The sequence below is a fragment of the Ailuropoda melanoleuca genome, chromosome 12 (genome assembly GCF_002007445.2).
Source record: "Ailuropoda melanoleuca isolate Jingjing chromosome 12, ASM200744v2, whole genome shotgun sequence".
Lineage (NCBI taxonomy): Eukaryota > Metazoa > Chordata > Mammalia > Carnivora > Ursidae > Ailuropoda > Ailuropoda melanoleuca.
In genome coordinates, this window is record NC_048229.1 from 54,212,575 (window position 1) to 54,237,040 (window position 24,466).

The 24,466-nt window shown below is 48.6% G+C and overlaps 1 protein-coding gene, 1 long non-coding RNA gene and 1 other non-coding gene across 7 annotated transcripts in view; 2 read left to right on the plus strand and 1 right to left on the minus strand.

Moving 5' to 3' along the window:
• GNAO1 (G protein subunit alpha o1) overlaps window positions 1-24,466 on the plus strand; it is a 169,993-nt gene that overhangs the window by 60,631 nt on the left and 84,896 nt on the right. The gene's annotated exons all lie outside the window — the stretch shown is intronic.
• On the minus strand, window positions 18,800-22,967 carry LOC109489981. 2 transcript variants are annotated; one of them, XR_002143220.2, is made up of 3 exons: window positions 22,732-22,967; window positions 19,886-19,986; window positions 18,800-19,031 (listed from the first exon to the last, which is right to left on the minus strand). It is a non-coding gene; the product is annotated as an uncharacterized LOC109489981 (long non-coding RNA). The 2 variants fall into 2 exon arrangements; XR_002143189.2 differs by lacking the exon at window positions 22,732-22,967 and adding an exon at window positions 20,295-20,362.
• On the plus strand, window positions 24,342-24,414 carry TRNAE-CUC. Its single transcript has one exon. It is a non-coding gene; the product is annotated as a tRNA-Glu (tRNA).

Below are 24,466 nucleotides of genomic sequence, written 5' to 3' on the forward strand. Positions count from 1 at the left end.
TGGCTGAGTGGGAGAGAGGAGCCAGCATTGAACCTCTACGTCCTCCTCAGTCTGGGAGTGGGAGGGAGATGTCAAGTCTTCTGGGATGAGGCTCCCAATTCAAAACAAAACAAAACAAAAACCTCGTTGCAATTCTAATTGAAATTTGTATTAAATTCCAATATATGGGGAATTTTTTGATAATATTAAGTGTTCCCATTCAAGCACATATGTCTTCAAATCTGTTTTATTGCTTTCAGTAAAATATCTTTTTTTTAAGGATAACATATCTAGTAAAAATACACAAATCCTAATGTACAATTTGATGAATTTTCACAAAGTGAACACACTCAGGTACTCAACACCCAAGTCAAGACATGGCTGGCACTGCTCTCTTTTCATCACCCCCCCACCTGGGAAGCCAGCCTCCTAACTTCCAACAGCGGAGATCAGTTTTGCCTGTTTTGGTATTTTATATAAATAGAATCCTACAGTATTCCGTTGTCTTTCACTTAACGTTCGGGTTTATCCATTCTGCTGTGTATATAGTTGTAGTTTTTTCTCCGCATTGCTGTATAGTATTACACTGTGTGACTGACCACAATTCTATTTATTCCTTCCCCAAATGATGGAGGTGACTTCTGATTTCAAGTTATGATCACTAGTGCTGCTAGGAACATTCTTGTTCATGGCTTTTGGTGAACACACGTACATGTACACCAAGGAACGGTACTGTTAGGTAGTAAATTTTTTATAGTTTTCTTCATGTAGTTCTGTAGGTTTCTTGTATAAATTATCCCTAGATATTTATCATTTTGTCACTGTTGTGAATGAGCTATTTGCTTTCTTTTCTTTCTTAGGTACTAATTGCTAAGGGGGAAAACATTAATTTTTAAAGATTCATCTTTGATTCGGCCACCTTACCATTTTTCTTATTAATTATAGTGATTTTTTTTTTAAAGACACTAGTCTTAGTTTTCTGGATATCCAGATATCCAGATAAAGGGATTTTAGCTCTTGTTTTACATCATTGATGGCATTTTCTTGCTTTACTACACTGGATAGTAGTAATAGATCTGGATAAGTATTAGTGGTGATCACTGCCATCCTTGTCCAGCTCTAGATTTTAATGGAAATGATTTTAGAATGTCACTGTTTATACTCATACTTTCTGTTGGGCTTTGGTAAACAGCTTTTATTTTGGATAAGTAATTAGATTCTATCCCTGGTTTTTAATGATGGATGATTTAAATGTTACCAAGTACATTTTCAGCATCTATTGATGTGAGCAAATAGTTTTTCCCTCTTTGTGGCTGCTGTGGATAATACTGTTGAACTACTCACATTCCTAGAATGAACAGGTTTCATTGTAACCTGTTTTTTTTCTCATGAGACTTGGCTACTATATTCAATGTGATAATTTTCTAAAATAATTTTCGCACCACTTTTAATAAATGAGAATGGTCTATAGTGTTGTTTATTCTGCTAGCTTCTTCATGTTTTAGTTATTAAAATTATGATGGCTTCATAGCACTAACCGGGGAATTCTCCATCTTTTAGTATGACCAAGGATCCTTGAAATAATGTCGGAATTGCCTGTTGCTAAAGGTTGGATAAAATTCACTGACTCTATCTGGCACTAAAAACCTAATGCCATTTTCAGTAGCAGATCTTTAATCACCTTTCCAGCTTTTTCTATGGTAATTTGTTTTTTCAAATGTTCCTCTACTTATCGGATCAATTTTAGTGATTTATATTTGGCTAGGAAATTATCGGATTTTCATGTTTGTGACCATAGACCTGCATGTAATGTTCTTTTATGATTTTGTCTTTCTCTTCTGCAGCTGTGGGTGGGTCTCCTTTCTCATTTCTGATCTCTGTATATTTTCTCTTCTCTTAATTGGTCTCATTAGGTTTTACTTTACTGATTATATTTATTTATATTATCCACTATTCCATTATCTTTCAACCTTACAAATTCCAGCTTTTAACTTTACTAATTTACAATCGTAGTTTTGTTTTGGTTCATTCTTTTCGTGATCTCTTAAGAAAAGGACTAAGTCTCTTTATTCTTCATATTTCTTCTTTAATCATATGGGCTTTGACTTTCCTCTGAGCATGACTTCTTCTCTGTCTCATGAGAATTGGTATGTTCTCTTTTACCACTTTCTAGATAGTTTGTCATTTCCCTTTTGATTTCCTCTTTAATCCTAGATTTATCTAGGAGTGGGTTTCTTAATTTCTAAGTCAATATTTTTCTTCCCACCTTTTTTCAATTTCTGATTTTTTTGATTGTGATAAGATACTGTGGTCTATGAAAGCTTTCCTTTGTAAAATTTGTTAAGGTTTTATCTCTGAAGCCCAATACATGATCAATTTTTGTAAATGATCCAGATCCCTAAAAGTAGTCCATTCTGTAGTCAACGAATGTAAGGTCCTGCATATTTCTAGTAATTCCATTTATATGATTCATTTTCTTTGTTATCTTAGTTAATATTTGCCTATAAGATGTGTTCCTTTCTGAAATAAACATCTTTGAAATTTCACAATAGAATTTCATTTATTCCATTTCTAATACATGCTTTATATTTAGCTTCTCTCTTCTTTAATGCCTACAGGTTTCGGATGATTTAACTGCTTCATAAAGTGTTCCTTTTATGAGGGTGCCTGGGTGACTCAGTCGGTTAAGAGTCTGACTCTTGATTTCACCTCAAGTCTTCATCTTAGGGCCATGAGTTCAAGCCCCACACTGAGAGTGAAACCTACATTAAAAAAAAAAAAAAAAACTGGGGCACTTGGATGGCTCAGCCAGTTAAGCATCTGCCTTGGCTCAGGTCATGATCTCCAGCTCCTTGGATCGAGCCCCATATCAGGCTCCTTGCTCAGTGGGGAGTCTGCTTCTCTCTCTCTCTCTCTCTCCCTCTGTCTCTCCCCACCACTTATTCTCTCTCTCTCTCTCAAATTTTTTTTAAAAAGCATTCCTTTTATCATTACAGATATATTTATCCTCTGCAATTTTTTTAACTAAAATTCCCCTTTGCCTGATTAATTTTGACACTCCTACTTTCCTTCCATTTGCATGTGCCTGGTATCTGTTTATGCATTTATTTTCAACATTTCTGCATACCTTTATTTTAATTAGTTTTCCGATAAATATTGTGTACCTGGGTTTTGTTTTTTTGTTTTAATTTTTTAATCCAATCTGACCTCTGCCGTCTCTTAGTGAGAAATTTAACCCATTAATTGATGTACTTGATTTTATTCCTTCTAATAGTATGTTTTTAATTTCTTCCCATCATGATTTCTGTTTTTCTTTTTTCTTGTTTATGCTGGTTTGACGTAGTTGCTTTGCATTCCCCTCTTTTCCCATGTCAATCTGGAAGTTCTCTACTTTTCCATTGTATTAAAGGTTACATTCTTTCCTTCTTAATTCATAATCAAATACATATTGCTCCACTATTATTCAAAAACAAGATAACACTAAATAACTACTTCTCCCTCCAGGATGCTTCATTTCCTCCCCACTTTTCTCTACTTCAGTGGGATGAGACCTTAGAATTATTTCCCTGTCCACTACTTAAGATGAGACCTTGGAAGACTTTTACTCCCTTCCTCTTCAACTCCTTGATTTTGTTAGGATAATTTAATATTTTTAGCTTTGGGCCACTATTGGAATTTTCCCTTGCAGTATGGCCCTTCTATTTTCAGAGTCCTTATTTACCAGTTCCATTTAGGTTTAGGAGAAAGGGGAGGGAGCAAGTGTGCAAGCAACTGTCTGTATTCGTCATAGGTCCCCGACCTGTTCTATTTTTCCCCCACAGTAAGGTCTCTGTTCTGCTGCATTGTTTGTTGCTTTACGTATTTTTCATGTGTTGATGATAAACTCTGTGAATTCTTGCATATCTGAAAATATCTTTTGCCCTGAAAAATGATGGGCAAAGTATTTCATGGTCTTTGGTTCTCTTTTCTGAGTGGATGGTATTCCATGCTCTTTTAGCTCCTAGTGTTTCAGATGAGAAGTCTGATGTCGCTCTGATTTTTTGTTTGTTTTCTTGTAGATAAGCTGTTCGTTTTGTCTGGAAGCTTTACTTTTTTTAAAATTATTTATTTGAGAGAGGGAGAGAGAGAATGTGTGGGGGGAGGGGCAGAGGGAGAGAGAGAGAATCTCAAGCAGACTCTGCAGTAAGTGTGGAGCCAAATGCAGGGCTGGATCCCTTGATCCTGAGTTTATGACCTGAGCTGAAACCAAGAGTTAGACACTTAACTGACTGTTGTGTTCATCCTCAAAGTTGAGGAAGTTTACCAGGATAACCTATGCATACGTTTCTTCTTGTCGTCCTTCCTGGAACTTTGTGAGCTCTTGCTGTCTGCAGACTCAGATCTTTTTTCAACACAGGGGAATTGTCTTCTGTTTGTCATTTAATTACTGGCTCTCCTCCATCAGTTCCTTTTTCTTCTTCTAGAACCCCCAGTATTCTCAGGTTAGATCTCCCTGGGTCTGTCCTCCAGGCCTTTTATTCTTCCTTCACGAATTCTGTCTCTATTTTTGCTCTAGACTTGGAAAGTTTTTCCATTTGGTCTTCCAGGCCACTAACTCACATCTCAACAGGGATTCACCTACTATAGTTGGGAAGACTTTTTTTTTTTTTTAAATATGCAGTAAGTCTTTCATGTCTGCCCTGACTTGCTTTAGGGCACATGTGACTTTCTGCTTGACTTGTCATTTGTCTCTTGGAGCAGCCCTACTTCAGCAGGCATGTGCACTGCTGATTCTGACTAATCTGCTAGTGGGGCTTGCAAGTGTGTTGTGAGTGGTCTCTGTTCTTTGTTGGCACCTCTGGTTGTGGAGTCTAGAGTGGCAGCACTCCACTGTGGAGCGGAGCTACCCTTGCCCTCTGGGCCAGTGGTGTCAAAGCAGCTGAGCCACCAGCATGCTCTCAGGTCATCTGGAGGAATGCTTTCCCCTTGGCCTCCCTGCTCTCCTTCAGCCCCAGAGGCAGAGGGTCAGGTGGTGTGCAACCCAGGTGTTCAGCTACTTCTTGGCCCCCTAGGCCAGTCAAGCAAAGATCCCCTCCTCTCCCTTCCTCCCCAGACTCCCACACACATACTGGGCTCCACAGGTCTTTCTTGGCCAGGCTCTTTCCAGCATCTGCAGCTTTGCTCCTTGCTCTGACACTCTCTGAGGCAGGTCTTCAAATAAAGGGGAGAGATCCCCACACCACTTTTTCAGTCTTATCTCCCATACGCACCCTACCTGCCTAAAAGCCACAGCAGCTCTGATTCAGGATAGGCAGATAGATCGGAGATGCTAATCTCCTTCAGGTTGCTCTGTTCCCAGGATCGCTGTCATCCTCTCTGTTTCCAGTGGGTCAGCTGAGACTGGATAACCCCCTACCCTTCCCTTCCAAGGAGCAGGCTGTCATTATGCCCAAGCACTTTATCACCCTGCCCCCAACCCCTAAAGCCCCGTCCACTCTTTTATCTGCTGGAATTAGATTAGACACTGGACTAGATTCCAGAATCATATGTTCCGGGGTCCCTTACATTGCAGGCTGGGAGCTGTTGATGACCCTTGAAATGATTTGTTCTAGTAACAGGGACACAGTGTTCAATAACAGTGAAGCCTATGGTGGGAAAGTTGTTTGTTTTTTTTTTTTTTCCCTTAATTCTCTTTCCATTCTTCTGATTATGAGAAATAGAAAGTCTTGAGTTTGGTGTTACTATGTCTTTGACACCTCTTTAACACTTATTAATATCTCTTTTAACAAAAAAGAGAGCAGGTGTCATGCTCAGAGTCTTTGGTAAGCAACAGTATTTGCTTTTAGCTGGGGTGGGGAAGGCTGACAGGGGAGGAGGTTTAGAAGGCAAATCAGTAGTTCAGTGAAGGACCTCTTCAGCCTGCAGTGCCTAGTGCATATCTAAGTGGAGATGTTGAGTCGGCAGTCCAAAGTCTGAGCCCTGGGGCAGTCCAGTGTTTAGAGATTGGATTCCTTCCTCATTGTCAACCAGTGCACAGTACCTTTCCCACTTGTTGGCTAAGTGCCTTTGCATTGGCTAACTCAAGAGGTTTGCTTCCCATCACTTCTGGACCACTTCTCGGCAGCCGAGGCCACGTGATTGTCATTAGTGTTCCATGTGTCTAACCCCACAGCACTTAAGTGCAAACATGGACTGTGGCCAAACTTCCAGCTGTGCAGGGCCTTCTGGTTGGCCGTGCATCTTGTCAGATCCATGGGGTGTGTGGTATCCTCCAACAAGGCTGCCTGAAAAGATGGAAGCAAGCTGGACCTGTTTCACAAGTTTGAACATGGTTCATACTAAATGTTCCAGATTCACTGGACCTGTCAAATTCCTGGCTACTACCCATATTTATGAGGGCAACAAAAAAAAAAAAAAAAGAAGAAGAAGAGAGAGAAGAAGAAGAAATCTGCTATTAGTTTAGCACTTTTTCTTCCTGAGAAGAAGAGAGAGAAGAAGAAGAAATCTGCTATTAGTTTAGCACTTTTTCTTCCTAGTAATGTGCTGAAAATGTTTATTCTGCCAGCAACATGTGGCTAATGTCACTTAACCAGCTCTTTAAAGGAGTGACAGTGCCAACAGGACCAGCGGGCAGTAGCTGAGGGCGACGGATTGGTCGAGCCTATTTGGTGGCCGGAGCACCCTGGCCCTGCCCGCAGCAGGCAGCCAGACTCAGGTCCCACCCGACAAGGCACATCAGCCCATCCAGTTTTTTTCAGAAGCCAGAAATCAGTACCTTTCGGTGAGAATTCTCCTGATTTATAAACATTTGCTCCAATAAAAAACAAAACTAAACAAAAACAACTCAAAACCACTGCAGGCCAAACAAAACACATCTCCCTCTCTCTGGCCCAAACCCAGGCTGCAGATGGCCAGTTTGAGGCCTCTGCTCTGGGACAGTGGGCCAGCCAGTCACTCTAATTCTTGTACCTTCCCCCATTACTGTAAAATGAGGCCACCTCTAGGGCCATTGGGTTGGAGGTAATGGAGGGAACCCTGTTTCAATCCCCAGTTCTGTTTACCAGCTCTATGACATTGGCCAAACAGTTGGTTAACCCCCCTAAGCCTCAGTGCCCTTATCTGTAAAATGGGTATAACTGTGTTACTCATCCTTGAGATCTGTTATGAGGGTTAAATGAGATAATATATGTAAATACCTAGTCCAAAGCTAGTGTTTAATCAGTAGGGGCTGTTATTATTCAAGTAATATTGGCAGAAATGCTGGGAGAACTTGAAAGGAAGTTTGCTTCTTCATCGCTGTGAGCGGCAGCAGTCCGCTCAGGGAGCTCCTCGCTGTGTCTCTCCAGCAGTGGCAGGCAGCAGGGCTGTTCCACGAATGGCCGCACTCAGCTTTCTCACCTTTATTTTGTTCATGAAAGCGATGGTAGTGATAATATTCCTGACGTCCTGGGACTTGCTGTCCAGGACAGCCCAGGGCCGTGTCCCCGCAGCTCCCGTGTAAGCTGGTGCCAGAGGCTGGCTGCCTTCCCAAACATGGGCCCTGCCACATTCAGACAGCCCTCCCCATCCAGAACTGAGGGGCGCCAGGGAAACAGAGCCAGAGTTTTGGTCATCTCCTTCAAGCAAGTGAGGTGCGTGCCGTGCCTCTTGCCTGAGAGCAGAGCTGGGAGAAGTGTTAGTCTGAGGTTGGACAGGGGAGCCCCATGTAGCTCTGGCCCCTAGAGCCCCATTGGTGCTTCTCATTTTGACATGACATCATGGTCCAAGCTGCTCCTGTACACAGCTCTTTGTTCTTTGTAGAAAGCACTGCCAGGCACACACTTGGCTTCCGTTGGGCCATTATTTGAGGCTCGGAGTATGGTAACAGGCTTGAAACAACACACCCTGCCCTGCGAAGCCCCATAGCTGCTTAGGCATTCCTGCACCACCACGGGAAGAGCCCCAGGAATGATCTGTGAGCGTGCAGGTCAGCAAGTCCATGTTGGAGCTGGGGAAGGCTGGAGCCGTCCAAGGGCATGGGCTGCGCCACCCGCGAAGGCCCATCAGGAACCAGACGGAGCGCACCACCAGCCTCGCACACTGCAAGAATGCCACTTCCTCACGAGCGAGCGTCATCCACACCGAGGAGACGAAGGCCATGCCTGGCTTGCACTTCGGAGATGTTAGGAGGTTTCATTCTCGGCAGCCCCGTTTGCATCCGATGCTGGAAAGTTGTGTGTATTCTCGGTCCCTCCCACCAGCCTTCCCATTCCTGACCACCCCTGCCCCCAGACCATCCTGATCATCGTGCATGTTGGAGCTCAGAGCACAGAGGATCCAGAAGTGCCCTGGGGCGGTAGTCTCAGCAGTTGGTCTGGTGATAATAAGCAAAAACAAATGTGCTGGAGACACGTGGCCGGGGCCGTGGAAGGGATCTCCCAGGACAGACTCCGTCGTTCCTTTGTTGTTCACACCTCCTGCAACCACGTGTGTGGCTCCGGGGCTGTCAGCCCAGTGAGAGAGTGGAGACACATCACAAGGAATCGGAATATCAGCTGGAGGGCATTGGGTGGAGCAAATACAGCGCTGGGAGGGGTCGGCAGAAGAGCCAGGACAGGGGCTTCTGGGGGCTCCATTGGTTAAGCGTCAGCTCTTGGTTTCGGCTTAGGTCATGGTCTCAGGGTCGTGGGATCGAGCCCCAGGTTAGGCTCCATGTTCAGCGTGGAGTCTCCTTGTCTGTCTCCCTCTGCTCCTCCCCCCCACTTGTGTGCTCTCTTTCTCTCTCTCTCTCTCTCTCTCTCTATTTATTTATTTATTTATTTATTTTTAAAGAAGAAGAGCCAAGGCGCACCTGGGTGGCGCAGTCGTTAAGTGTCTGCCTTCGGCTCAGAGCGTGATCCCGAAGTTCTGGGATCGAGCCCTGCATCAGGCTTCTCTGCTGGGAGCCTGCTTCTTCCTTTCCCACTCCCCCTGCTGGTGTTCCCCTCTAGCTGTGTCTCTCTCTGTCCAATAAATAAATAAAATCTTAAAAAAAAAAAAAAAAGACTTCCAGCTGTGCAGGGCCTTCTGGTTGGCCGTGCATCTTGTCAGATCCATGGGGTGTGTGGTATCCTCCAACAAGGCTGCCTGAAAAGATGGAAGCAAGCTGGACCTGTTTCACAAGTTTGAACATGGTTCATACTAAATGTTCCAGATTCACTGGACCTGTCAAATTCCTGGCTACTACCCATATTTATGAGGGCAACAAAAAAAAAAAAAAAAGAAGAAGAAGAGAGAGAAGAAGAAGAAATCTGCTATTAGTTTAGCACTTTTTCTTCCTAAGAAGAAGAGAGAGAAGAAGAAGAAATCTGCTATTAGTTTAGCACTTTTTCTTCCTAGTAATGTGCTGAAAATGTTTATTCTGCCAGCAACATGTGGCTAATGTCACTTAACCAGCTCTTTAAAGGGGTGACAGTGCCAACAGGACCAGCGGGCAGTAGCTGAGGGCGACGGATTGGTCGAGCCTATTTGGTGGCCGGAGCACCCTGGCCCTGCCCGCAGCAGGCAGCCAGACTCAGGTCCCACCCGACAAGGCACATCAGCCCATCCAGTTTTTTTCAGAAGCCAGAAATCAGTACCTTTCGGTGAGAATTCTCCTGATTTATAAACATTTGCTCCAATAAAAAACAAAACTAAACAAAAACAACTCAAAACCACTGCAGGCCAAACAAAACACATCTCCCTCTCTCTGGCCCAAACCCAGGCTGCAGATGGCCAGTTTGAGGCCTCTGCTCTGGGACAGTGGGCCAGCCAGTCACTCTAATTCTTGTACCTTCCCCCATTACTGTAAAATGAGGCCACCTCTAGGGCCATTGGGTTGGAGGTAATGGAGGGAACCCTGTTTCAATCCCCAGTTCTGTTTACCAGCTCTATGACATTGGCCAAACAGTTGGTTAACCCCCCTAAGCCTCAGTGCCCTTATCTGTAAAATGGGTATAACTGTGTTACTCATCCTTGAGATCTGTTATGAGGGTTAAATGAGATAATATATGTAAATACCTAGTCCAAAGCTAGTGTTTAATCAGTAGGGGCTGTTATTATTCAAGTAATATTGGCAGAAATGCTGGGAGAACTTGAAAGGAAGTTTGCTTCTTCATCGCTGTGAGCGGCAGCAGTCCGCTCAGGGAGCTCCTCGCTGTGTCTCTCCAGCAGTGGCAGGCAGCAGGGCTGTTCCACGAATGGCCGCACTCAGCTTTCTCACCTTTATTTTGTTCATGAAAGCGATGGTAGTGATAATATTCCTGACGTCCTGGGACTTGCTGTCCAGGACAGCCCAGGGCCGTGTCCCCGCAGCTCCCGTGTAAGCTGGTGCCAGAGGCTGGCTGCCTTCCCAAACATGGGCCCTGCCACATTCAGACAGCCCTCCCCATCCAGAACTGAGGGGCGCCAGGGAAACAGAGCCAGAGTTTTGGTCATCTCCTTCAAGCAAGTGAGGTGCGTGCCGTGCCTCTTGCCTGAGAGCAGAGCTGGGAGAAGTGTTAGTCTGAGGTTGGACAGGGGAGCCCCATGTAGCTCTGGCCCCTAGAGCCCCATTGGTGCTTCTCATTTTGACATGACATCATGGTCCAAGATGCTCCTGTACACAGCTCTTTGTTCTTTGTAGAAAGCACTGCCAGGCACACACTTGGCTTCCGTTGGGCCATTATTTGAGGCTCGGAGTATGGTAACAGGCTTGAAACAACACACCCTGCCCTGCGAAGCCCCATAGCTGCTTAGGCATTCCTGCACCACCACGGGAAGAGCCCCAGGAATGATCTGTGAGCGTGCAGGTCAGCAAGTCCATGTTGGAGCTGGGGAAGGCTGGAGCCGTCCAAGGGCATGGGCTGCGCCACCCGCGAAGGCCCATCAGGAACCAGACGGAGCGCACCACCAGCCTCGCACACTGCAAGAATGCCACTTCCTCACGAGCGAGCGTCATCCACACCGAGGAGACGAAGGCCATGCCTGGCTTGCACTTCGGAGATGTTAGGAGGTTTCATTCTCGGCAGCCCCGTTTGCATCCGATGCTGGAAAGTTGTGTGTATTCTCGGTCCCTCCCACCAGCCTTCCCCTTCCTGACCACCCCTGCCCCCAGACCATCCTGATCATCGTGCATGTTGGAGCTCAGAGCACAGAGGATGCAGAAGTGCCCTGGGGCGGTAGTCTCAGCAGTTGGTCTGGTGATAATAAGCAAAAACAAATGTGCTGGAGACACGTGGCCGGGGCCGTGGAAGGGATCTCCCAGGACAGACTCCGTCGTTCCTTTGTTGTTCACACCTCCTGCAACCACGTGTGTGGCTCCGGGGCTGTCAGCCCAGTGAGAGAGTGGAGACACATCACAAGGAATCGGAATATCAGCTGGAGGGCATTGGGTGGAGCAAATACAGCGCTGGGAGGGGTCGGCAGAAGAGCCAGGACAGGGGCTTCTGGGGGCTCCATTGGTTAAGCGTCAGCTCTTGGTTTCGGCTTAGGTCATGGTCTCAGGGTCGTGGGATCGAGCCCCAGGTTAGGCTCCATGTTCAGCGTGGAGTCTCCTTGTCTGTCTCCCTCTGCTCCTCCCCCCCACTTGTGTGCTCTCTTTCTCTCTCTCTCTCTCTCTCTCTATTTATTTATTTATTTATTTATTTATAAAGAAGAAGAGCCAAGGCGCACCTGGGTGGCGCAGTCGTTAAGTGTCTGCCTTCGGCTCAGAGCGTGATCCCGAAGTTCTGGGATCGAGCCCTGCATCAGGCTTCTCTGCTGGGAGCCTGCTTCTTCCTTTCCCACTCCCCCTGCTGGTGTTCCCCTCTAGCTGTGTCTCTCTCTGTCCAATAAATAAATAAAATCTTAAAAAAAAAAAAAAAANGGGAAGGCTGGAGCCGTCCAAGGGCATGGGCTGCGCCACCCGCGAAGGCCCATCAGGAACCAGACGGAGCGCACCACCAGCCTCGCACACTGCAAGAATGCCACTTCCTCACGAGCGAGCGTCATCCACACCGAGGAGACGAAGGCCATGCCTGGCTTGCACTTCGGAGATGTTAGGAGGTTTCATTCTCGGCAGCCCCGTTTGCATCCGATGCTGGAAAGTTGTGTGTATTCTCGGTCCCTCCCACCAGCCTTCCCCTTCCTGACCACCCCTGCCCCCAGACCATCCTGATCATCGTGCATGTTGGAGCTCAGAGCACAGAGGATGCAGAAGTGCCCTGGGGCGGTAGTCTCAGCAGTTGGTCTGGTGATAATAAGCAAAAACAAATGTGCTGGAGACACGTGGCCGGGGCCGTGGAAGGGATCTCCCAGGACAGACTCCGTCGTTCCTTTGTTGTTCACACCTCCTGCAACCACGTGTGTGGCTCCGGGGCTGTCAGCCCAGTGAGAGAGTGGAGACACATCACAAGGAATCGGAATATCAGCTGGAGGGCATTGGGTGGAGCAAATACAGCGCTGGGAGGGGTCGGCAGAAGAGCCAGGACAGGGGCTTCTGGGGGCTCCATTGGTTAAGCGTCAGCTCTTGGTTTCGGCTTAGGTCATGGTCTCAGGGTCGTGGGATCGAGCCCCAGGTTAGGCTCCATGTTCAGCGTGGAGTCTCCTTGTCTGTCTCCCTCTGCTCCTCCCCCCCACTTGTGTGCTCTCTTTCTCTCTCTCTCTCTCTCTCTCTATTTATTTATTTATTTATTTATTTTTAAAGAAGAAGAGCCAAGGCGCACCTGGGTGGCGCAGTCGTTAAGTGTCTGCCTTCGGCTCAGAGCGTGATCCCGAAGTTCTGGGATCGAGCCCTGCATCAGGCTTCTCTGCTGGGAGCCTGCTTCTTCCTTTCCCACTCCCCCTGCTGGTGTTCCCCTCTAGCTGTGTCTCTCTCTGTCCAATAAATAAATAAAATCTTAAAAAAAAAAAAAAAAAANAATAAATAAATAAAATCTTTAAAAAAAAAAAAAAAGAGCCAAGACACGGGTTCATCTGGTGAGGATATAGTGATGACTGGATGTTTAACGAGGCTGACAGTTTCCAATTCAGGGCCCGTGGGACGACAGAAACCTGACCATTGGGACCCCTTCTTAATGTGGAAATGCCTTTCCCCCTCCTCTCCAGTTGGCGAGCACTCTTGCCCCTCCTCAGTCCGGTCTCCATCCCTTGACTACTGGCAGGTCATCAGTGGTTCTTGGAAACTGTGGGCCATGGGCTGTCCAGAGAGTGGTTAGGAGCTTGGGCTCTTGGGAAGACCTGTTTTTCCTGACCCTGAGAAAGCTTCTTAACTTCTCTGTTAGCCAGTTTTCTTGAGGAAACTAAACCTTTCACTGAGGCTGGATGCTGGGAGGTAAGGTCCGAGGATTTGTTGGAACGAGTCAAGGTATGAATGTCCATGGAGCCGTCAGCACAGACTGGCAGCCTGTGGGGGTTCAACAGATGCTAGCCACCATTGTCCTTCCCCACAACCCAACCTCACGTGTGCCTAGTGGTGTGCATCCGAGAGAGCTCAGACGATAGGCAGCATGCATGTCTCTTTTTGTCTTTACCTGCAATCCTGAGGAGTGTCTAACCGAATGGACACATTCCCAGGATGGCAGGTTGAGAGGCCCATCCTCCTTAGAACGCTTGATTTCGGTCCTAGCCAACGTCAGACTTGATTCACATTCACAGCCCCTCAGCTGCTAGCCACCAGCCCAGAAGCCGGTCTCCTCAGCACGGGCTCAGAGACTGTGAGGGACCAGGATGTACTTACCCTCCTGTTGGCCTCGCAGATGAGCCACAGAGCCATCAATGGGGCCCCAGTTCCATTGCATGTCAAGCCCAGCCGAGGCAAAAATCGGCCGAGAGGGCACAGCTGGGCTCCCAGCAGGGTCCGCCTCACCTGCAGCCCGAGCGGATGCCTTTGGCCGTAAGAGCAGAACACACTGCCCCCCCACCCGGCATCTCTAGAGAGGGGAATGGATGTGGAAGCCCACAAAGTGATTTCTGTGGACTCTCTTTTTTGGGCTGTGACCATACCATAGTGGTTATTAATGAGGAGCTTCCCTCTGCTTGAGAAAGGCTGGGGTGGGAAGCCCCGGAGGCCACGCCGGGGCCATTTCAATCCACCACGCAGAGATCAGCATCCTTTCTGGGCCACATCCCCGCCAGGGACGGTAGGCTGGCTGGGCTGGGTATTTCTGTGTTTTTCTGTGACTGTATTTTCCTTGGTCTGGCAAGACAGGCCCCCACCTGGAATTCTCTCTCACCTTCTTTCAAAGACTCAATAAAGGGATGACGCAGAGGGAACCAGAAGAACGTGGTACAGAAAGGCTCAGGGACCTAAGTGCAGACAGGGCCCTCTTTGTCTGGTGAAAGTTGGCATGACAACTGTCCGCTGCTGTTTGCTTTGAGGGAGACGTGAGTTACCTTGGAGAGGAATGTGGATTCAGACTTGCTTTTGGCAGACTTTACCACAAGCATCGCCCCCCAGCGGGCCTGAGAAATGTGATTTCCCCCCAAGGAGCCCTGTTCTGGTGATCTGCACCTTTTGCCTTGAACTCTCCTTGGCAGCGATCTGAGAAGAGTGCTTTTTGTTCGTTTCCTTGTTTCAGAACAAACACTCACCTAGCATGGTCTGCCATCTGGGGCAGTGCTTGGGGGGCTCCGTGGCAGATCTCAGAGTTATCGCCTGAGTGCGTGCGGAGCCGTCCAAAGTGGAGAACGGGATTCTTCTCATGCCCTTCTGGCTCTGCAAGTTGGTGGTGGTGTTTTGGTGTCCTTCCTCCCAATCCCATGGAAGGAAGGAAACCAAGCCCTCGTTTAAATAGAACAGGAAGGGGAAAACCAAGAGCCTGTGAAAAGGCTTTTCCAGGCGGCCTAGGTCTGGAATCTAGAAGAGGAGCAAGAGGAGTGAAGTTCCTGATGCTTCTGGGGGCTTGCGGGGCAGTGGGCAGTGCTTGGGTAGCCGCCGGCCCCTGAAAATGCCTGTGGGAGAAAGTGGCCTGCAGCCGGACTTGGCCGCTGTAAAGTGGGGTTGGGGCAGATGCTTTCCTGCAGTGTCAGAACCCTCAGAGCCCCAAGAACCTAAGCGGTAACCAGACGCCCACTTTCAGATCAGGAAGTCTGTGTGGCTAGTCCCGTGTCCCGTCGCCCTCCTTCCAAACCAACTCCCGGGGGCTCTGCGGTCATCATCATTTCAGTGTGGCCGAAGCACAAGGAAACACATTGGCTCATGTATCTGAGTAGCCTGGGCATGGCTGGATCCAGGTATGTCCACCCTGGCGGGCAGGTGGGGAGCAGGGGCTCACCTCGGGAACTTGGGCCAGAGATAGGGAGAGTCCCCATGGTAGGAGGGGGACGGTTCTCTCCAAAGGAGGGGAGAATAGAAGTTGGGCAAACAAAAACAGCAGATGTCCGCTACAACCCTCATTTGCCATTTGCAAAGCTCATCTTTGCTCCTAGGCGGCTTCTGCAGTGAGTCACCACTGCACCCCACAGCGAGCGGCAAGGGAGCCGCGAGGAACCCAGATAGGAGCCCTCCCACAGATTGTCAGAGTCCCACCTGGTCTGCTTAGATGACAGCGCCTGTCATCCTGGGGTTGGAAGAGGAGAAGCTTTAGGTGGCTCGACTTGGTGAATGTCTTGTCTGTGAGCTGTCTGCCAGAGACGGTGGGCTCTAGTGGTCTTGTCTCTCTTTCCTGGGGTTTGTGAGACCGCATCCAGGGGCTCATGAGCAGGGGTCATAAATAATGAACAAACATACTATAGACAGGCAGGGAAAAGGGTTGGTTTTTTTCCCCCAAGGACTGAACAAGACAAGCAAAGCTCTGCAGCCTCACTTGTGCACTCTCCACAAAATATAATTACAGAGCTGTGCACACTGCCCCCCAATGTATAGTATTATTTGTATAGTAAACATAATGTACTACTAAGAACGCTTCATTTCATTACGTCAGCAGAAGAAAGGGCAATCTACCAGCTGCCCCAATCAGGCAGATGGGAAACCAGAAATGTTGCTTAGATTTAAGCAGTAAAATCAACATTGAACTAATTTGCCTCACTCACAGGCTTTTCCTATGTTTAGTGAAAGCTCACGTCTTTACGTAGGCATTGTAAAAAGGGTCAGAAGCCATAAAGCTCTCGGTCATGTCTTCCCAACATAACCAATGAATTTAACACAATGGCTTTGGATGATCCCAGAAGCGAGCATAGAGTGGGCGACATAAGGTGTCTGTCTGTCCTGACCCTGAGAAAACCTATGAGAACCAACGTTAGGGGTAAAAGGGAGTGGACTCCTGCCGGTGAGTGAGGGAGTAATTCTAATTAACATCAGTAGGAAAAGGGCCACAGATTCTGGCCCCTAAAGAGAAAGACCGATCAGCACCCAAGGCTGGGAGACGGGATTCATAGCCAGGGGTTGAGGTGGTGGGTGGGGTCGGGGAAGCACATTCATCCCGCCCACGATTTAAAGACCCACCTACCTTCACAGGGAGGAGTCCTGTGTAGATCCGTGTCTCAGAGCTGAAGAGATCTAAACAGTCGTGTTTCATTCAGCCATCCAGCCAACAGCAACATTCACAATGTCCAGGCACTGCTTGGGGCATGATGGTCAGTGAGCAAGACAGACCAGGTCCTTGCCCTCATAAAGCTCATTGCAGTGTGGGGAGATGGTACACAAGTAAATATATACATCAGCTGGAGGTACACGTTATAAAGGAAAAGAAGGCAGGAGAAAGACAGGGAATGATAGAGGGAGCAGGCTTTTTTAGCCAGAGTGGTCTGAGGAGGTGACATTTGAGCAGAACGTGAATTTAGCAAGGTATGCAGGTCTCTTTCAGCGCTGCTCAATCTTTTGTCCATCAAGAGCCCCTTCAATTTTTTGCACCCATGTTTTATGAGCTGTTAGATTCAAAAAGACTACATTTGGCAAAGACAGAGAAATGACCGTGGAACTGGGTTAACCTGAGTGAAGCAGGGTCACACAGGGAATTGACATAACCCAAGTCCAAAGCCGGGGCAACACATAATAGGACATGTCTAAGTTCACTGTAGCTGGTCCGTGGTAGAGCCAAAGCCAGGCCCCAGGTCTCCTGAGTAACTAAACTGGGGTCTAAGCCGTCGCAGTAAATGGGGCATTTCCTGAAAACACTGGCATGGGTTAGGAGGCCAAGGGTATCCTCGTAGGAGGGCACGCCTCTAACACCAAGGGGGAGCCCCAGGCCAAGGTGATGACGCTGACCGAAGAGGGGTGGGCCAGACTCCCTAGCTCTCCGGGGACTTCTTTTGCCCACTGGACCTGGGGTTGTGAGGCTTGTTCGTGGCCACGCTGTGTAAGAACCTGGGTCTTCTGTCTCCAAGTCCAAGACATGATGTGAGTCTCTAATCCAAGGCCAGGGTCCCAGGATTCAGACAGCCACACTGCCATGAAGCGAAACAGGGACAGAGCTCTAGAAGGCAGCGCTCTGAGCATCACGCCCCCCTGGAATGAGAGCTGGCATGTGACCCCCCTCACCCCCGGCACTGAGAGTCTTGGGAAAGGCCAAGGTCCACGCTGTTTTCCAGATAATGGCAGCAGAGGCTCTGTCCTGGAATCACAACAAGTCCTGGCCTTGCCCCTGGCTCCGTCTGGTGACAATTGGCAGCTGACATCATTGCTTCTGGCCCGAGTTACCCCTTATTAAAAATGGCATCTTTATAACAGATTTCTGCAAGTCACTGTCAACAGGACATATCCCTTGTTTTGTACCAGTCATTCCCCCAGGGGACTGATTGGTTTAATACTATTATTTCAAAGACCCTTCTATTCTATGTTATTCTTAGAATATCAAGTTTTAAATATAGTCTTAATTACTAAGGGATCTTATCTATTTTTTTAAATAATTTTTCTCAAACCATGCAACTTCATCCCACCATAAAATAGCTGGATTTTAAGTTGGATCTTTCTTCTCTTCCTTTCAAATAGCTGAAAGATTCCATTTGTGCTCTCATGCTTCCCTCGAGCCCAGGCCAGGGGTCACCCAGCCTCTGGCTTGTCCCATTCAGGTTTTGTAGTTTTCTGCCTTTATTAGGAGACATGTGCTCATGGTCAGGCAGCCTCCCCAGCAGCTGACTTTGAAGTTGGGACAAGCTCCCATCCACGAGCAGCCCGAGTGTCCACTGATAGGGGCACAGCTGAATGACTCAGGCCCCACTCAGATGCTGGGACACTAAGCAGCCAGTGACAACTCCTGGGTGATACAGAGGCACGCCGTGTGATTCTGTTTCAGGAACACACAGGCTCTCAGATAATAGGACTGAAACATACACTAACGTGGATGGTGCTTCCCTCCAGGTGCTGGGATGATGGCTGATTTTTTTCCCTTCTTTTTTGCTTAGCTGTGTAAGTTGGAATCCTTAAGTGTTCCAACAACAGGCCTTTCAGTCAGAGCTGGAGAAGTCAGGGAAGGAGGAGGGAGAGCTGCCATTTAGAAGTGATCCACACTTAGAGCAGAACCAATGGCAGAAGTCACAATGGTTTATGGGGGACACATTTTTTTATTTTAATAGGTGGCAGTTTGTTTTAATGCATATTATGAAAAAATATATGTCATACAATAACCCTATGTGATCAGCTCCCTGCTGCCCTCTCTGACCTCATCCCCTTACTCTCCCTGTTACTTATTCCATTCCAGCCCCACTGGCTCCTCACTATTCTTCCAATACACAGGGTGCCCCAGGGCCTTTGCACTTGTTGTTCTCTCTATTTGAAATATTTTTCCTCACATATATGCAATGTTCAATCCTCATCATTCAGGCCTCAGTTTCACACACACCTCCTTTCTTGGCTCCTAACTCCGCACCCCAACCCCCATCACTCTACCCTTCTTGTGTTCATCACTCTATAAGATTTATTCATTTAGTTCTTTATTTTCTGTCTTCCCCAGCTACACAGTGAGTCCTTTGAAGTCAAGGGCTATGTCTGTCCTGTTCATCACTGCCTGTATGAACAGCACCTGACATGTAGTAATCAGTTCTGTGGATGAGAGGAAGAGGGAGCCATCTCCTTCAGGATAGCTCTGGCTCTGCCAGCCAAGGAAGCTTAGACCGGAGTGAAGCTTCTGACCTCCCATCAGCGCTCCTCCTGGTCCCACTGCCTCTGCTCTCTTGGAACTCTGGGAAATCAGAAATCAGGGTCTCAGCATAGTTACCTTGTAAACACACACATCTTACCTTTGCCCAGCCAGTGGTCTATGAGCCAGCATTCAGAACATGGATATCCTCTGTCCCCCCAACACCTCATTCATTTAGGTCAAGACAATCCTGCCCTGGGTAGGTAGGGGACCCATGACCTGGAGACAAAACTGAAAGTTTAGCCCTGCTTTGGCACTGACTGGTCTGTGACTTTTATACCTTTTTTTTTTTTTTGAGATTTTATTTATTTATGTGCAAGAGACAAAGAGATAGAGAGAGGGAGCACACAAGCAGGGGGAGTGTCAGGCATTGGGAGAGGGAGAAGCAGGCTCTCCACTGAGCAGGGAGCCTAATGTGGGGCTCGGATCATGACCTGAGCCAAAGGCAGACTGTTAACTGAGTGAGCCATCCAGGCATCCCGGTCTGTGACTTTTAAATAATACCAGCAATTGGCAATTAATGGGCCTGACTGTGTGCCAGGTCCTCCCCACATATTGTTTAATACTGCTGACAGCCCTGGGAGGGACAGAGTCATTATTCCCGTTTGACAGCATGGAGACCTGGGCCCACAGAGGATGACAACCTGCCCACAGTCTAACTGTTAGCAAATAGGAGAGCCAGGGTATGTCCAGCTCCTAACAGGTGCTCATTCTATATTTGTGGAAGGAAGGAAAGAAGGGAGGGAGAGAGGGAAGGAGGAGGGAAGGAAGGAAGGAAGGAAGGAAGGAAGGAAGGAAGGAAGGAAGGAAGGAAGGAAGTCCTCTAGGGAACTGGGGCTGCTGTGGGGCTGGAAACACCCACCTCCCCTCCACCCCTGGCCCTGCCCATACAGTACCTTCTGGACCACTGTTGACTGCCCTCCTTAGTCCTCACTCTTGACGGCATCCACAGAATCAGGGGCCAGGGGCTCTCCACTGGGCAGGACACTTTGTCCCTCTGTCAAGTGTAAGTAAATATAGGAAGAGTCGGTGGGAGCTTCCACAGGGAAGAGGAGAGGCAGGGCCTTCAACAGGGCCCTCTCTCCGCCTGTTGTCCTTGGGTGCCTCCCCTCAAGCCGATCTGCGTTCCTGCCAGCACTCTCAGCCTGGCCGGTGTTGGTGACGTTGCCCACACTGGGTTAGCTTGCTGTTACACGCTTTCCGGGAGGTCGGGTAGAACCCTCCCTCAGGAGGAAGCATCAGACCTCCACCCGCCCCAGATCCAGAGCAGCCCTCCCGACTGGGATCTCTGGCTTCCAGTCCCACCTGCCAGCCCAGGAAGTGCCTTCTGTTTCCTCAGCACACATTTCCCCAGCACCCCGTGTGCCTGCCGGGGAGGGGGTGTGCTCTGGAAGACACGCAGAGACCGCGTGGAGAGTGCCACTTTGGCATGTGCCGGTCCCCTCTCTGGAGCCCTGTCTCTCTCCCTGTCTGGGCAGCCAGCTCGAGCGCGGCCGTCCTTGCTGCTCCCAAGCCTGTGCTGTATGTCCTCCTCTTGTAGCTCTTGCCGCTGCTGTTTTCTTCTGGGTGGCATTTGCTCCAATTATAATTTAATTAATCATTCGTGAAATTGCTTATTCAGTATCTACCTTCCGCAGTAGAATTCAAGCTGCATTGTGTCTGCTGGTTCCCTCTTGGATCCCCAGCACCTGACACAGTGCCTAGTAGTGGCTAATCCAAACAGTGTGTGAAAAGTGCATAATGAGTGAATGAATGAACAGAGATGCTTACAGAATACTCTCAAAGAAGCCTCCAAATTATTGGGAACTAGAGATTTTAAGACAGAAGGGGGAAAAAATCTTTCTGCTTTGCTATTGATAGATGCTTTTCTCCTCTGCTGTCACCCACTGGTCCCCCACCTCAGGGGAGCACTAAGGGAATTCAGAGACCTGTGGCGCAATGGAAAGGCCTCTGGGAATTGTGTCCCTGCTGTGCCACAAGCTAACCATCTGCCTGTAGGCTAGTCTTTTCTCTCTAAGTCAGTGGTTCCCACCTGGAAAATGACTATTTCTATGTTGGCTCCAAGGGGGACCGTTTCCCTGTCCCAGGCAGAGGGCATCATGGTAGGAGTATGTCCTCTGTTATCGGATGGCCCCAGGGTTAATTCAGCAGCTCAGCAGCATCACTGGGAGACCCCTTACCCCTTTGATGTGCCATCCTCCAGGTGGTGGCATTTAACCTCACTGTCCCAAGATGGCTGCCATGGCACCAGTATTCACTTTCTCACACAATCACATATTCAGGCAAGGAACCAGGGAATGGCCGGTGGAGGGACAGCCAGAGTAAGGGGAGCAGTGGAGTAGGGAGGCAGGAAAGCTGTTTTCAAAAACCTCTCTCTCTGGACCAAGAAAGAAAACCATTTCTCAGAGGCATTTCTAGCCAACTCCCCTTCAGTCTTAACTTGAATCACACGGTCACTCTTAGCTGCAAGGGAGGCAGGGAGAGGCCCTCACCGTGGTGAGAAGGGAATGGCTGTTGTGTGGCAGCCAAAGCGTCTGACCCACAAACCCATCAGTTGGCCCTTGGCAGATACCCCTTTATGCCGTTAGCTTTCGTGTTCTCAACACTCGCCTTATCGTCCAGAAGGAGGGCCCCAGGGAGGCAGGGACCAGGCCCCGGGGCTTCAAAGTCTGATAAGATCTTACATCAAGCTGAACCCAAGTGAAACATTCAGGCAATTCCTCTTGATTAATGACTTTAACGACTCTCCCCCTTTTTACTCTAGCCCTCTCTCCTGGCCAAAATGGTCCCCCTGCGAAGCATGAAGTGTCTGGCTCCCACTGAAAAGTATGCGTTGTTCTTTCAAATAACAAACGCACACTTTTTAATGAAACAAAACAAACATGTAAAGAAAAGAGGGAAAAAAATCACTGAATGCCACCGCCCAAAAGTGATTATTGATGATATGCTGTTAAGCATCCTCCCCCTCTCCCTCCTACTCCCTCCGCACCCCGTCCTCCTACCAACACCATCACACACAAACGTGGTTTTATAAAAATGGCTGCACAGGACGCACATTATACTCTCACTGGGGTTTCCATGTTGCAGTCCTGTCCAGGTGCCATGCTGTCTGATGGGTTCTGTGGAGCCCCTAACGGCTGGCGTGTGAGTCATTAACTCACTGGCATCTCACTGTTCACTGCTGGATTCAAAATGTGTTCTGTGCATCCGGGGAGGTCCTTCCCCACCACTGCGAGGCAGGGGTGTGGCTCCAGGGCCATATCCCCATGGCTGACCGCATCTCCCTGACGATAGGGAACATTGTCAGTGGTCACACAAGTGAGACACTCAGCACTGACCCTAACCTAGACAGTCAGCCTATGAATCCCCGGCTGTGACCAGAAACACATTTTATAACATCACTAAGCAGCTCCCAAATCAGGAAATTCAGCTTTTCAGCCCGCTGCTGCTCCTGTGATGTTCCTTAGGTAAATGAGCTGATTTTCTGCTCCAGTTCCGAGAACACCCCCTCTCCCAGCCCCATCTTCCTTGCTGTGGCTGTGGCTTCCTCCTCCTGGCAGGCAGTAGTCCTCCCATGGCCTCCTGGCCGTCCTGCCCTGTGGCCCCAGGTTACATCTTCTCCTCAAGAGGACAGACACTAGGGATAGCCAGCCAACTGCACTTCCCCCCAACCCCCTGCCCCACTCACCAAATACAACAACAACAGCAATAATAATAACAGCGGGACCGATTGAGTGCTTACCATGCCTGGCGCTTGTCTTTGCATAGCACAACTGGAGAGGAGATTTGGTATTACCAGGCCCACCTCCATGGAAAGCTGAGGGAGCCGAAGCACTAAGCACTTAAAGAAATTACTCAGTCCCACAGCTCGAGTCTGGCTCCAAAAACGCCGCTTTCCTCTAGATCCCTAATAGGACTATAATGGAGGACAGAGAGACAGCCCCAGTGCAGGAGGAAGGAAAGCAGAGGAAGGGCATTTAGTCCAGCCTGGGGATGGTGTGAGAAATCGTGTGTTCCAGCAGCTTAGGGCCCTTAAGTTCCTGAGCCTCCAGAAACTGGGAGTAAAACTGTGTGTTGGTGCATTTGTCACAATCTCAGAAGCATCTGTGATTCAAAGAGGGAGGATGGCTGCTGGGCCAGGCGATCCTCCGTGGTCCCTTCCAGCTCCCAAGCCTGTGATTCTGTGACCATATAAGGCCAGTGTGCCCGGGGAGTCTCACTGCAGCGGCGTGCAGTCCTGCACTGAGAGGGGGAAGCAGACAGCAAAGCCCAAGTGCAGGCCTCCTGCAAGGTCCCCAAGGCCCCAAAGACGAAGAGCCGAGGCAGGGGAGGCTGGGGGGTCCCTCCTTGTTTGCCTCTGCCCAGAAATCTCAGACCTGCTGGGGGGTGGGGCGGGGCTTGGATGACACCCTCCCTCCCTCTCCACATTTCCACTTGAGATCTCCTCCCCCAGTTGCCTTGACAGGTTTCCCGAGTCCAGCTGGTGGCTCCTGTCCAAAGTCAAACACAGGGCTGCAGTCAGCCCTTGCTTGCTCCCCAAGTTTCTTCTGATTTTGTAGCTTGGTCCACCCTTCAGATTCCCAGAGTTTGGGGTGGGTGCCATTGCAGCATCTAGCTTGGCTCCCCTTTGCCACCCTGGCTCTGCAAGCATAAGAAATCTGGTGGATTCCCACCCCACCCCACCCCAACACTCTCACACACACACACACACACACACACACACACACACTCACCCGCCTCCTCCGTTAGTAAGCAACTTGGAGAGAGGTGGGTCTCGTGCATCTGTCTACTCCTGGCTCACGTATGCTGTCCCACTTTCTCTGAGTACTGTCCAGAGCCCAGCGCTGTGCCAGCTACCATGGAGAAGAGGATGTGAGATGGGTGGGATGTGCGGTACCTGACCTCCAGGGGCTGACAGGCTGGTGGTAAAGACAGAAAACTAATAAGTCTAGTAGGAGATGATCTCTGATTATTGTGGTTCTCAAGGTGCATAGCATGTTTTAGTCACGACTCTTATTAGTTGTAAGTGACAGAAACCCAAGCCAAATTAGCTTATGCAAAAATAAGAGGGCATTATTGGGCTCCTGTCACTCAAAAGCATAGAGATAGGATTAGCTTCAGGTATGACTGGATGCAGTGGCTCAAATGATGTCTCTGGGACTTGATTCGACTCTCAGTTTATAGGGCTATTGCAGCGTGGTGCCAGAAATGCCACTCACTGTGGCGAAGCTGTCGCATGCAGCCTCACTCCTGCTTTCCAAATCCTGGTGTTATCTCCTCCAGGGCTCAGACCTGAGCTGTCACAAGTGCCCAGACTCCCCTGGGCTGCCTCTCTAATCCCTGACCAGGGGCTCCTGGCTAGCTTAGCCGGTAGAGCATGTGACTCTCAATCTCAGGGTCGTGAGTTCAAGCCCCACGTTGGGAATGGAGCCTACTTAAATAAATAAATAAATAAATAAATAAATAAATAAATAAAA